Genomic DNA, 14,127 nt, shown 5'->3' on the forward strand with positions numbered 1-14,127 from the left:
CCCCTTTACAGATGGGTAAACCGAGGCTCAGAGATGAAGGGGGCCCCAGAATAAGCAGAAGAGCTGGGACAGGCCCCTGATCTTTTACTTTAAAATCCCAAAGTGTCAGCCCCGTGTTACAACCAGTAAGATCCGGGTCCCGGATCTGCCCTCTGGGGCACCACTATGCCCGCCAGCTCCCTCTGCCCAGGACAGAGATCAGAAAATCACTCAGAGATCGACCCCAGGGCTCAGCAGGTCCACTTGAAAGTAGCCCAATGGCTTCTCATTTTACAGATGAGAAAATTGAGGCCAAAGAGGGGACAAGTCAAAGAACAGACTGGAGAGAGCCTAGGAGTGGAATAAAAGTCCACGACGTCCAATCAGCTGCCGTGGCCAAGTAATCCCCGATTCCCTGAGGTCGGCTTGGACCACAGAAACTCCGCGTCGAGATGATGAGCCCTCTCAGAGCGCATGAGCTAGCCTCCCCACCAGGTCCCTGGTCCTCGAAATGAAAGAAGTTGAATATTCGTTTGTAATGTGGTGTCCTGGGTGGGATCCTGGACCAGAAAACGGGCATTAGGTAAAAACTAAGGGAATATGAATGAAGTTAATAATAATGTATTACTATGTGGTTAATTCCTTGTATATTAGATTATAATGTATCTCTAGATTTTAAGACAGTAAAATAAAGAGAATTGGGTGTGGAGGCTATGGAACCATTAATACTATCTTCACGGTTTCTCTGTAAATCTAAACCAGATGTTAAAGTTTATTTAAAAAATGAAGTGTATGGGGACTTCCCTCGTGGTCCAGTAGATAAGACTCCGCGCTCCCAATGCAGGGGGCCTGGGTTCAATCCCTGGTCTGGGAATTAGATGCCACACGCGGCAACAAAAGATCCCACATGCCGCAACGAAGACCTGGCACAACAGAATAAATAAATAAATATTTTTTTAAAAAATGAAGTGTATGGACTTCCCTGGCAGTCTGGTGGTTAAAACTCCATGCTTCCACTGCTGGGGCCACAGGTTCAATCCCTGGTCAGGGAACTAAGATCCTGCATGCCACACAGCATGGCCAAAAAAAATTTTTATAATAAATAAAATTTAAATGAAGTATATAAAATATACATATATATACAGATACATACATATATATACACAGACATATACATGTATGTAGTAGCTGTTAAGTCCCTAACAGCAATGGAAAATGGGAATTTTTGTGGATGGAAACTGAGAAGGGCCCAGCAAGGCCAGCCGCTCTTCCATGACTGCACATCCTCCACACCCCCACTTCCCCTAAGCTGGGCGTCAGCTCCAGTGTAGGGGTTCACTGACCCCCAGGAGGGACCCTGATCCCAGACTCTTGGTCAGGGTGCCCTGCTGTCTCCAGCTGCCCATGAGGAGCCGGAAGCACCTCCTCCCAGAAGTCTTCACTACAGTGTTTGCTGCCCCAGCAGAAAGTCCTCTCCTGCCCCGTGTTTGCAGAAAACAGGCCAGAATGCATTCCACACTGCACCTCCCAGCCCTCCCCAAAGCCAGAAGTGTCTAACAGCCCGTGACCCAGAGCCGGGCAACATTGGAGAGAAATCACCCCACGAGAAAAGGGCAACCACCCCGAGAATGGGAGGAACTTCACACCTGGGAAAACAGAGCCACTGGAGAAAACAGAATTGGATTGAGGAATGAGAGTAATGTCGCCAGGAGACATACAAGGCTATTCCAACCTATTAAAATAAATACACATACCAGAGAAGAGCAGCTATACATTGCTTCTTTAAAAAAAAAAAAAAAAAAAACCCTCTATTGAAATGAAAGCGTCAAAGAAAAGAAAGCTGGAGGACAAGAACAGAACCCCAACATCCTTCTAATGAGATTTCTAGAAGGAGAGAGAGAATGAAGGAGAGGAGACATTTACCCCCTCCCCTGCCTTGTTCTCTTTGAAGGAGTCATCTCCCACTAAGATTTAATTATATGTACCCATGATTCTGCCAACCTGAAATAAACTGTTACATCATGTACATATTTATTTATTTATTGTCCGCTCCCTCCCTCCTCTGAGAGCCTTGTTCCCTTGGGTCCACCCCTTGTATCCCTAATGCCTAGAAGAGTTCCTGGCACAGGATGTGACCTTAATAACAATTTGCTAAATGAAAGAATGACTGTGTCACATCAAGCAAGTAATAAATGAGGATGTCCCCAGCACAAAGGAAAGACATGAGTCTTTAGACTGAAAACAGTGTTGACAAAATGAAAACTGGGTTCAATCAGTTTGGAAAATTCTGCAGCAAAAGCTACTGAAGTTCCACCTCCATCCACCTCATGATGCGGGACTTTCACTGCTGGGTACGTCATGCAAAGAAATGAAAATAGATATTCACCAGAGACGTGTGCAGGGACGTTCACAGCAGCTGTATTGGTAGGAACCCTGTCCTGGAGACAACCCAAACCTCCAACCACGGGAGAACAGACAGACGTCTCATGGCAAAGCCACCTGCAGGAAGGTGTGCACTGCCCCTGCTCTTGAGAACTGTGCAGGACACTCTGTCTCATCAACGGCAGTGGCCTCCTGATCTGTTGGCCTCATCATACCTAAATAATAATAAAACATTTTAAAACAATTGGCATACACAGCAAGCAGGGTGGTTTGGCCTCAGACTAGAAGGATATGCCCTTGGGCTCCTAACTGGTCCCACCAGACGGCAGTGGCAGTCTGGGAGGGTGGCGCCACCTGCTGGCAACACATGCTTGGTGCCACTCATGGCCACAATTCCTTGAGTTCTGGTCTGAGCCATTACTTGCCTAGATTCTGGAAAGATGTTCCCAGGGTTCCACCTTTTCTTGGTTAACCAGCTGAGTTTACCAAAGGCCCCTCCGAAGGGAAGGAGATGTGAGTTCCCTCCAAGTGCCATGGCCGGGCCTGACTTGGTGGCACTGATACATGGGGCAGGGGAGTGCTCTTCAGAACCACACTGCCAGGGCACCCACCCCAGGGACCACGGCACCCAGCAGGTCCTGAGGAAGGGCCAACAACACAGTTGGTGTGTTGTTTGCCTTGCTGCAGTCCCAGAGGAATAGGAGGGACCACGCTGGTGGAGACCTGGGGGGAGGGGGAGAGGACAGCAAGAGAACCATCCTAGGTAGTGGCTGCTACCTAGAGGGTGACCACTGGACCCCTTGTGCCTGCCCTTTTTTTTCCCTATCAGCCCAAGACAGAAACTATAAACCCCAGAATCAAGCAGCTAAAAGCCTTACACAGAAAAGAAAAAAAAAAAAGAGAGAGAAAAAAAAAGAAGGAAGGGGTGGGGGAAAATAGAAAAGAAGGGAGACAAAAGAAAACCCTAGATACAGGGGGAGAAAGCAAAAGGTGAAAAAATAAATTACATATTTTATAAATATCTAAATATATTTATAAAATATACAGTAAATAAATTGTATGTAAAGTATATATTTTAAATATATTTATAAAATAAATAATAAATAAATTTTACACATACACATAATTTAAAGGTCCATACTTTGACCCAATTGGAGATTCAAAATTTAGACACTAAAAATTTATATGATAAAATTTATATCAATACATAACTATACACAGCAAAAATACCACAGAATTCATACACAAAAAGGTTAAAAAATACCAACTGGCTTTTGTGCTCCTATAACATAGGTTCTAACTTAGCTTTAATATTTGGTAACATCATCCGCTGACAAAACTTCATGGGACTTAATCAATAATACTGGGGCTCAAATGGTTGTCATACCTGGGGACCCCACCAAATTTGAACACTGTGGCCCCTATAATCTGAGTGAAGAAACTGAATATAAAATAGAGGAGAAATAGATATATTTCCCTTCAATGGTAGCCTTGCCTAAATTTCCCATAGTCATAGTACTGTTTGCCCTAAAATATCTCATATTGAGCAAAGATGCTCTAACACTGTAAATAATAAAATGAAAGTAAGTCTTTGGCATCTACAAATTGGTTGGATAAAATGGGACCCCACGGACCCCCAGTTAAAATAGTTAATATGACCCAATGTAAGTTGAAACAGGGCCTTCAAGGGAGTAAAACTTATTATATAAAACCTAACTAACAACAACAACAACAACAAAACCTAACTAACAGAGGGCAATTATCCCCACTGCTTCCATTTAATAACCCAACTTTGCCTATTCTGAACCCTGGGAAATAGAAAGGGTGACTCCTGGTGGATTCACAGCAGTAAAGCTGCGGTTCATCCATTAAGGTCCCAGACCTAATATCCAATATATTTTTTTAATTAATTTATTTATTTATTTATTTATTTGGCTGCACTGGGTCTTAGTTACCACATGCAGGATCTTGAGTTGCAGCATGCGAACTTAGTTGCAACATGTGGGATGTAGCTCCCTGACCAGGGATTGAACCCAGGCCCCCTGCACTGGGAGCACAGAGTGTTAGCCACTGGACCACCAGGGAAGTCCCTCCAATATTCTTAAAATCACTCCCTCCACCCAGTCAACACCAGTGTTTATTTTGCTCCTACAGATTTGGCTGTTATGCTCTGCTCAGGGCCTGCATCAACAGCCTCTTGGCCAGTTTGCCTTCAACTCTAAAGGGACACGTGCACCTTTTCCAGGCTACCCGTGGGGACTTCGACAGCTTTGCCATCACCTCTACCTCTGCATGAGACCAGCAACTCCCCAGGGCCTTCCCCTACTACACCCTCCAGCTTCCCAGCAGGACCACGACCACTGCCCCTTCCCCTTGGTTATACACAACACCACTCATCCTCATATAGACTTTACCCGATGGTCAGTTCATGCCCCCAGCAACGTGACTGCCCCCCCGAAACACACCAAGATAATATTGTAGAAAACCAAACAGCAACAAATCACATGTACCTCTTTTATTGATTTTTTAAACACACTGTATGATTCCACTGAGATATCGTTAGAGACCCTGGAAATTTCAGATCTGTTTTCTTGGGTAATGCCATATAAATGAGAATCTTAGCTCTGGACCAGCTTAGAAGGACTCCTAATACTTGCTACTTTGTGTCCTTCCTTCCTCTTCTCACAATAAAGTGATTTCCATGCTGTTTAAGGAAACTCATGCCCTACTCCCTAAACCTTGAAATGATGTCAAAGCATCTCGCAGCGAATTGTATTAACCACACCTATTTCTTTTCTTTTCTTTTTTTTAATATTTATTTATTTATTTTATTTTTGGCTGCGTTGGGGATTTGTTGCCACATGCAGGCTCAGTAGCCCCGCGGCATGTGGGATCTTAGTTCCCTGACTAGGGATTGAACCTGTGTCCCCTGCATTGGAAGGCGGATGCTTAACCACTGGACCACCAGGGAAGTCCCACCTGTTTGTTTTTTGATGCTCTGACATCTTGAGGCCTTGTTGACACTGAAGAGACTGTGCCTCCCAGGACTGGCTGCTTCCTAGCACTAATAAACTGGGAGTGCTCAGGCTAAGCAAGGCCTCGCGCCACAATACGAAGGAATAACCAAGTAAAGGTTTCAAGACATACTATGAGACAATGTGGCATTGGTGAAAGATGCACAGGCTTATGGAACAGAAGAGAAAGCCCAGAAACAGACCCCACACAAATATAGCCAGCTGATCTTTGACAACAGAGCAAAGGCATTCAATGGAGAAAGGTGGTCTCTTCAGCAAAGGTTCTGGAACTACCAGATGTCCATATGCAAGAGAACAAATGAACCTAGACAAGGACCGTACACAAAAATCAACTCAAAATGGATCACAAAACTTAACTGTAAAGTACAAAATGATAAAACTTCTTGAAGAAAACATAAGAGAAAAATCTACATGACCTTGGGTTTGGTGACGAGTTGGGTCTTTTGTTTGTTTTTGGTTTTGTTTTTTTGTTTTTGTTGTTTCGGCTGTGTCAGGTCTTCGCTGTGGCACGTGGGCTTCTCTCTAGTTGAGGTGTGAGGGCTCAGTAGTTGTGGCACCCAGGCTTAGTTGCCCCACGGCATGTGGGATCTTAGTTCCCTAATCAGGAATCTAACCTGTGTCTCCCACATTGCGGATGCAGGTAAAGACAGATTCTTTACCACTAGACCACCAGGGAAGTCCCTGGTGATGACTTTTTAAATACAATACCAATAGTACAGTCCATGAAAGAGAAAAAAATTATAGTTTCCATTTTATTAGAATTTAAAATGTTTGCTCTGTGACAGATACTGTCAGAAGAATGAACAGACAAGCCACAGAGGAGGAAAAAAATTTGCAAAGCACATATCCAAGAAAGGACTTGTTTCCAAAACATACAAACTATTATGAATAGTCAACAATCAGGAAACAACCCAATTAACAAATGGGCAAAAGATCTGAACAGATACCTCACCATAGAAGATATACAGGTAGCAAATAGCTTATGAAAAGATGCTTAAGATTATGTGTCATTAGGGGAATGCAAATTAAATAATAATGAGACACCACTGCACACCTATGAGGATGGCTAAAATCCAGCGCACTGACTACACCAAATAATGTCAAGTATGTGGGCCAACAGGAGCTGTGCTACACCCATACAATGGAATGGTATTCAGAGATAAAAGGAAATGAGCTAATAAGTCACAAAAAAGGCAAGGGTGACCCTTAAATGCATACCAGTAAGTGAAAGAAGCCAGAATGAAAATACTGTATGACTTTAATTATGGAATATTCTGGGAGGACTTCCTGGATGGCACAGTGGTTAAGAATCCACTTGCCAATGCAGGGGACATGGGTTCAATCCCTGCTCCAGGAAGATCCCACATGCCGCGGAGCAGCTAAGCACATGCGCCACAGCTACTGAGCCTGTGCTCTAGAGCCCGTGAGCCACAACTACTGAATCCCCTCACCTACAGCCCATACTCCACAACAAGAGAAGCCACCGCAATGAGAAGCCTGCACACCACAGCGAAGAGTAGCCCCTGCTCCCTGCAACTAGGGAAAGCCCACCGCGCAGAGCAACAAAGACCCAACGCAGCCAAGAAAAATAAATAAAATTAAAAAAAAATTTTTAAGGACAAAAAGAAAAACTAAATAAGGAAAGTCTGAGAAACTGTCATAGCTAAGAGAACCCAGAGGAGACATGACAAGTGACGGTAACGTGGTATCCTGGAAGGAATTTTGGAACAGAAAACGGACATCAAGGAGAAAATCTGAATAATGTATGGATTCTAGTTAGTAATAGTGTATCAATATGTGTTCACTAATTGTAACGAATCTACCATACTGGTGAGTGTGAGCATCTGAGAACTTTCTAGATTATCTTCCCAGGAACTATAAATCTAAAATTGTTTTAAAATTTTAAAAGTTTATTTTTTTGGCACACAGGCTTAGTTGCTTCGCGGTATGTGGGATGTTCCTGGAGCTAGGATCGAACCCGTGACCTCTGCATTGGCAGGCAGATTCTTAACCACTGCACCACCTAGGAAGCCCTAAAAGTTTATTTTTAAAAAATACACAAAAGCATACAGACTATATGTTTCCACTGACATGAAGTTCAAGAAGAGCCAAAACTAATCAATGGAGTTAGTGATCAGATAGTGGTTTCCTTTAGGGGTAAAAGGAAGCCTGCTGGGGGCTGGAAGTGAATGGTCTGCCTCTGACCCCAGTTGGTGGTTACACAGGTGTAGACGAATGTAAAAATTCACGGAGCTATATTCCTAAAATGTGTGTATTTACTACGTGTTATATTTTAATTGAAAAGTGAACACAAAAGGAAACAAACAGCAAAAAAGCCTGACATCACCATCTAGAAACACGGTCAAGAAATTTCTGAACACGCACAATGAAGAGAAAAATGCCAAAAGCTTCCAAGAAGAGACAAAAAAACTACCTGCAAAGAAACACGAGTCAGCCTGGCCACGGACTCCTCGACCACGCTGCACCCAGGAAGCCCTGGAGCCGGCGGCCAGGCCCACCCCCGCCAGCCTCTCTCCCACGCGGGGGCACTCCCAGCCCACCCAGGGCACCCAGACTAGGCCAGCTCTGCCCGCACAGCGAAGTCTGAGCCTGCTCCTCCAGCCACACCCCACAACACCCCCACCCCGTGTCCCCAAATCTCTTACCTCGCATGACTTCCCCATCTCTCTCCAAATCCCTCGTGCCAGGCCCAAGTGCCCCCTCCTCCAGAAGTTTCCCTGATCTGTAAGCCTGAGCTAGAGGCTCAGCCCCGACCCTCTCCCCTGGTCACTGGTCATAGGAAAGAAACTTTATATCTGTTACAAGCTAATTACTAAAGGGATGTTGCCTATAAGCTTAAATTATACACAATGGCCCATCTCTGGGAACCCTGCTGCCAAAGTAATGAGCGTTAAGCTAAAATACCTTTGTTTAGCTCACAGGAAACCTCCTGACCAGGCCCACCTGTGAATGGCTGTTGGAAGGAATAAAGTAACACATCCCCCCCCTCCAGAGTCTGGCCAAAACCAGGACTTTACCCCCTCCCCTTTTAGTATAAAAGAAGCCTGAATTCTAGCCCAGGGAAGATGGTTCTTTGGGACACTAGGCCACCATCTTTTCCATCTCCTGGCTTTCTGAATAAAGTCCCTATTCCTTGCCCCCAAAACTCATCTCTCCATTTATTGGCCTGTCCTGAATCAAGCAGTACGAGCTTGGACGCAGTAACAACTACCTCTGTGATCTCTGTCTTTCCCATTCTGCCCAAGGGGCAGTATAGCCTCTGGACACAGACACAGCCAGGATGGCAGATCTGACTCTCACCCGCCAGGTGACCTTGGGCAAGCCACTTCACCTCCCAGCCTCAATCTCCCCATCTGTAAAGTGGGGATAGCTCCTCCACTTCCCAGGGCGGTTGGTTGTAAGCAGGAGCCTGTGTGGGAGGCACCCAAGACCTCGCCTGGCACATCGTAGGCCCTCAATCAAAGGCATGTGTCAGCTGGGAGAACCCAGCTGCTCACGGCGTTGATAGAAGCCTCCTCCGTGAGGCCCTCAGCATGCTGGGCGGGGATCCAGGCCCTGAGCAGTCTCGTTGAGATTTAATTCACGACACCTCTCTGATTAAGTCATTTCAAACATGTGGCTTAAGGATAAAATTAAAACCAATTGGAGGGGACGTCCCTGGTGGTGCAATGTTTAAGAATCCGCCTGCTCAATGCAGGGGACATGGGTTCAAGCCCTGGTCCAGGAAGATCCCACATGCCTCAGAGCAACTAAACCCGTGTGCCACAACTACTGAGCCCACACAACGCCGCGACGAGAAGCCACCACACCAAGAAGCCCACGCACCCAAAAAAGAGTAGCTGCTGCTCTCCACAACTAGAGAAAGCCTGCGTGCAACAACCAACATCCAACACAGACAATAAATTAATTTAAAAAATTTATAAAAAAATAAAACCAATTGGAGAAGTCTGCCCTGCTTCCAGCAGTGGGAGGGTTCCAGCCACACACAAAGGAACCCAATCAGGTGTGGAAAGACATTTGGAGCAGGGCATATGGTGCCAGCTCCAAGCCACAAGTCAGACCCTGCCCCAGGTCACGCCAGGGCCCCCTGGGCCAACAGTAAGCTGGGCCCTGCCCCCTCCCATGTAACTGCAGAGGAAACAGGCTCAGCGGAGCAGAGGCCTGAGCTCTGGCCCCGGCCTGCCTGGCTTGTGCATGTCCACACAGCTGAGGCTTCCAAATCAAAGCTCTGGAAGGTTCCTGGTCTCCAGGGCCGGATCCCCAGCCCAGGCCCAGGTGTGACAGTGTGGCAGCCAGGCATGGGGCAGCCCAGGGCTGGCACACTGTGGACTCAGTCCTCTCCTGCTTCCGTCCACACCTGCCTGTGGACTCCGTCAAGGTTTCTCCGCAGGGCCCGCACCTGGACCCAGCAGCCTGCAGAGACACGTTCTGAAGCTCAGATCTTGTTCTGGGTGCACGGCCTCTAAATGCCTTTGAAACAGGAGGGATGGGGTAGGGCACAACCTCTAAAAGAATGACAGAGCCGGCTTCCTAGGTGGCACAGTGGTTAAGAATCCACCTGCCAATGCAGGGGATGTGGGTTAGATCCCTGCTCCAGGAAGATCCCACATGCTGCAGAGCAACTAAGCCCGTGCGCCACAAATATTAAGCCTGTGCTTTAGAGCCCGTGAGCCACAACCTTTGAGCCCATGTGCTGCAACTACTGAAGCCCACGCGCCTAGAGTCCGTGCTCCGCAACAAGAGAAGCCATGGCAATGAGGAGCCTGTGCACCACAACAAACAGTAGCCCCCACTCACCGCAACTAAAAGAAAGCCCGCGCACAGCAAAAAAGACCCAACACAGCCAATAAAATAAATGAATTAATTAATTAATTTTAAAAAAATGACAGAGCCCTTGAGAATACGACATAAACTGCTTAGAACCAACTGGGTCAAAGATGGTGGAAGATTCAGCTTCCAGTGGACCTCCAGCCTCAGTAGATGCTCACTGTAACACATCAGCAAGCTAAATGACACAGCCACAGCCACAGTTCCAAGGCCAACCATACGTGTCAAAAAGTGGGCGGTGGCCCAATTCCTGGAAATCCCCGCCCCTTCTCCAAAACTACTTGGAATATTCCTCCTACTCATTACCCAGCCCATGAAAACTAACCTGAGATGGCCCACAGTCTGCCTGTGGAGTGTGTTTCTCCCAAGCGCATTCTCGCCTTTTGAGACGGACCTCATTCTGTCTATGGAATGCGTATCTCTCTAAATAAATCCACGTCTTACCTATCACTTTGTCTCTCATTGAATTCTTTCTGCAATGAGACATAAAGAACCTGAACTTCATTAAGTCCTGAGACCAGGTGTGTGATTTTAATGAAAAGACAGTGGGTTCCAATCCCATCTGAGGTGTGCGGTTTCACCTTCACTGCTGGCACCGCCCAATGGGAACACCTTCCGAGCTGGGCCTGGATCTGGGGGTTGAAATGCTTCCCCCTCCCCCCCCAACACATACACCCAACACACACGCCCACAGACTGTAGAAGTCAGTGTCAACCTGTCAGGCCCCTGGCAGCTCTTGTGAGACTAGAATCGCTGCCCCCCGCCCCACTGGGGTATAGTGGCTTTGAAGAGAACTCCCCAGAATTCAACAGAGTAGGGGTGATGGTGGAATCACAGGCAGAGTGTTTGGGCCCCCATGTGTTTAGGTAGACCAAAAACCCTGGGTGTGGGAGAGCCCCCTCCTTAAGGGTATCTCCAGGTCTATTTTCAGTTCAACATGGATGCATTTTCAGGGGATAATCAATGTTTGTGGCCCACACAAATCCAAAGAGCCCCCAAGGCCTCAAGACATGTCCCTCGAGAAGGTCAAGTGTCAGCCCCAGGCCAGCTGTCAGCCTCTGGCTTCTCCCCTCCTTGGCTTTGCCCTCACTCCCAGGGCATCTTCCTGAATCCCAAGGAGTAGGCAATACCCCATGTCCACATCCAGGGCACCCTATTGCCACCACCCAAACAGCCCTGGCAATGTGTCATCAGCTGCGAAGAGTTTAGACGTGGGCCACCTTGCACCTAGCAGCTGGCCTCACCCACAGCACAGAAGATAGGATGGAAACATGAAATGCCTATTGTTGGTGTGGCAGAAAGAAAACCAGAAAAGGAAGCGAGCTTTCTTATGCAAAACCTGTAAAAATAAAATGTATGTAGATTCATCACCAGAGATGTGTCTGCCTAAACATACCCACACCACAGAGGATTCTGACCAACCTCTTTATGTGCTACAAGTGTTCCCGTGTGTCTGAGTGTCCCTTTGGGTGAATGTGTGTCTGTGTGTGCATCTGCGAGTCTGGCATCTTGCTGTGTGTGTGTGTGTGTGTGTGTGAGAGAGAGAGAGAGAGAGAGAGAGAGAGAGCGAGAGACAGCGTGTGTCCCTGCATAAGTGAATGCTGCTCTGGAGAAGCCCTAGGAAGATGCTCTCCAAAGGCGGGGGGCCAGGATTACTTCCAGGAGAACGGGCTGCGGGACCAGTGTTGTTATTTGAATGCTTCTATCCTGTCTGAGTTTTATAAGTGTAGATCATTTAAAAAAATTAAAAATATCTATATATGGGACTTCCCTGGTGGCGCAGTGGTAAGAATCTGCCTGCCAATGCAGGGGACACGGGTTCAATCCCTGGCCCGGGAAGATCCCACATGCTGCGAAGCAACTAAGCCCATGTGCCACAACTACTGAGCCTGACCTCTAGAGCCTGTGAGCCACAACTACTGAGACCATGTGCCTAGAGCCTGTGCTCCCCAACAAGAGAAGCCACCGCACTGAGAAGCCCGAGCACCGCAACGAAGAGTAGCCCCCGCTGTCCACAACTAGAGAAAGCACACGCGCAAAGAAGGCCCAACGCAGCCAATAAATAAATAAATAAAAATATTTTTTAAAAAAATCTATATGGACAAAAACATGTTGCCTGCCATTTCAGTAAACAAAGAATGTTGCCTGCCATCAGGCCATCAGCCACTGTAGCCACCCCAATGGTGTGCCTTGAGGGGAACTCAGGATGGAGAAAAACTAGATACTGGCCCTAGATAGTTAAGATGCATATGTAAGGAATAATTTCAATGAGTTCAGACTCGCATTTTCCCATACATAGAAAGGCACTAAAATCATTAACTTGGGATGCCTGGTTTTTGTGATTAGCAGTAATCTTTTGATGTTCGATTCCTTTTTTTTTTTTTTTTTTTAAGCAAAATCTCCTATATATCCTGGCTTCTCCCTTACCTCTTTGGGACAGTTCTTCAGAGCTACCTTAGAAGCACTGAGCTATCTCCCAGGTTATAGGCCTCGGTAAGGTCACCGAATAAAACATAATTCTCAACTTTTAGGTTTTGCATTTTTTTTCCAGTTGCCATCTAGTTTGTTTTAAAATTAGCAGACTCCTCTGGCCAGCAGCGCTGAGGCTCGCCGTCCTCCACGCCCAAGGCCCGCCGGCGCCTCCTGCTGGCCGGAAGGGTCCCCAGCGTCCCCAGCCCTGGCTGGGTCACCAGGGCCCTTGGCCTTGGTCGTGTTGCCCCTGAGAGCCCCAGCCTTCCACCCCGCATACCGGCCACCGAGGCAGCCCATTCCCAAGGCCGGGTACCGCCCAGCCCAGCGCAGCCCCTGTCTGGTCTTGAACCTGCCCCCCTCCCCGGGGCTCCTGTGTGTGCAGCCGGTGGGAACTAGGGCACCGGTGGCTCGCGAGCCCCCCACCTCACCCTCCCGCGAGCAGGCGCTAGAGGTAAGTGTCGCAGGCCCAGCGCAGAGCTGCGCGGGGCGAGCGTGCCGCGGGAGGCAAGCGCTAGGAAGGGAGAAATTTGCTTTTGAAATTCTCATCTTAACCCCTTTTCTGCCAGCCCATCTGTCCCCTATCTGGGCCACGCTCAGGGTTCTCGGCAGCCACGCCCATGCGGGGGCGGGGCGGGGCGGGGACAGCCACCCGGATGCCACAGCCGTGGAGGGGGTGGGAAGCCCTGAAGCTGTGGGTTCAGCCCTCCAAGGACAGGGACGAGAGGGTTCCTGACCGGAGAGGGAAGAGACTCCCAGCGGAGGGCACCGCTGGGCGAGGCCTGGCAGCGGGAAGCAGCGGGAGAGGGTGATCACGGGGGCTCGGGAGGGGCTCCAGCGGTTGGGGGGGGAGGAGGAAGGCAGACGACAGGCAGCCACGAGAGAGGACCGTTAGAAGTCCTGTGAAGCGGGGACTGCCCCAGCGATCCAGTGGTTAAGACTCTGCTTCCAATGCAGGCTGCATGGGTTTGGTTCCTGGTCAGGGAAGTTCTGCATGCCACCAGGTGCAGCAAAAAAGAAAGAAAAAGAGCGAATCCTCCCTCAACATTTCTTCTGGGGACCCGGCTGCTGGGGCCAACTCCATAGGGGCTGGATGGGGGACACCTCCACTTCTGCAAAAAACAAAGGGGACTGCACCTGAGACCTTGTAGGAGACATATGAGTCCAGCAAGTTAGTCAATGGCTGAACAGGGGGTGGGGGGGGAGGGAGATGGCCAAGCCTCCTGTTGGCCCTGCCAGAGAAGCCAAGTTTGCCCCCCACCTCCATCAGTGGAGTGCAGGAATAGCCTGCTCCAGGAGGTGAGAGCAGACAGCATGACTAATAGAACCAAGACTAATTCTTGTGCTTAATCACCCCATGGGCCTAGGGCCCTGGCTCATTCAACCCTACCTTCCTCCCTGGCATGGACTGCAG

This window comes from Hippopotamus amphibius, chromosome 4 (genome assembly GCF_030028045.1).
Source record: "Hippopotamus amphibius kiboko isolate mHipAmp2 chromosome 4, mHipAmp2.hap2, whole genome shotgun sequence".
NCBI classification, from domain to species: domain Eukaryota; kingdom Metazoa; phylum Chordata; class Mammalia; order Artiodactyla; family Hippopotamidae; genus Hippopotamus; species Hippopotamus amphibius.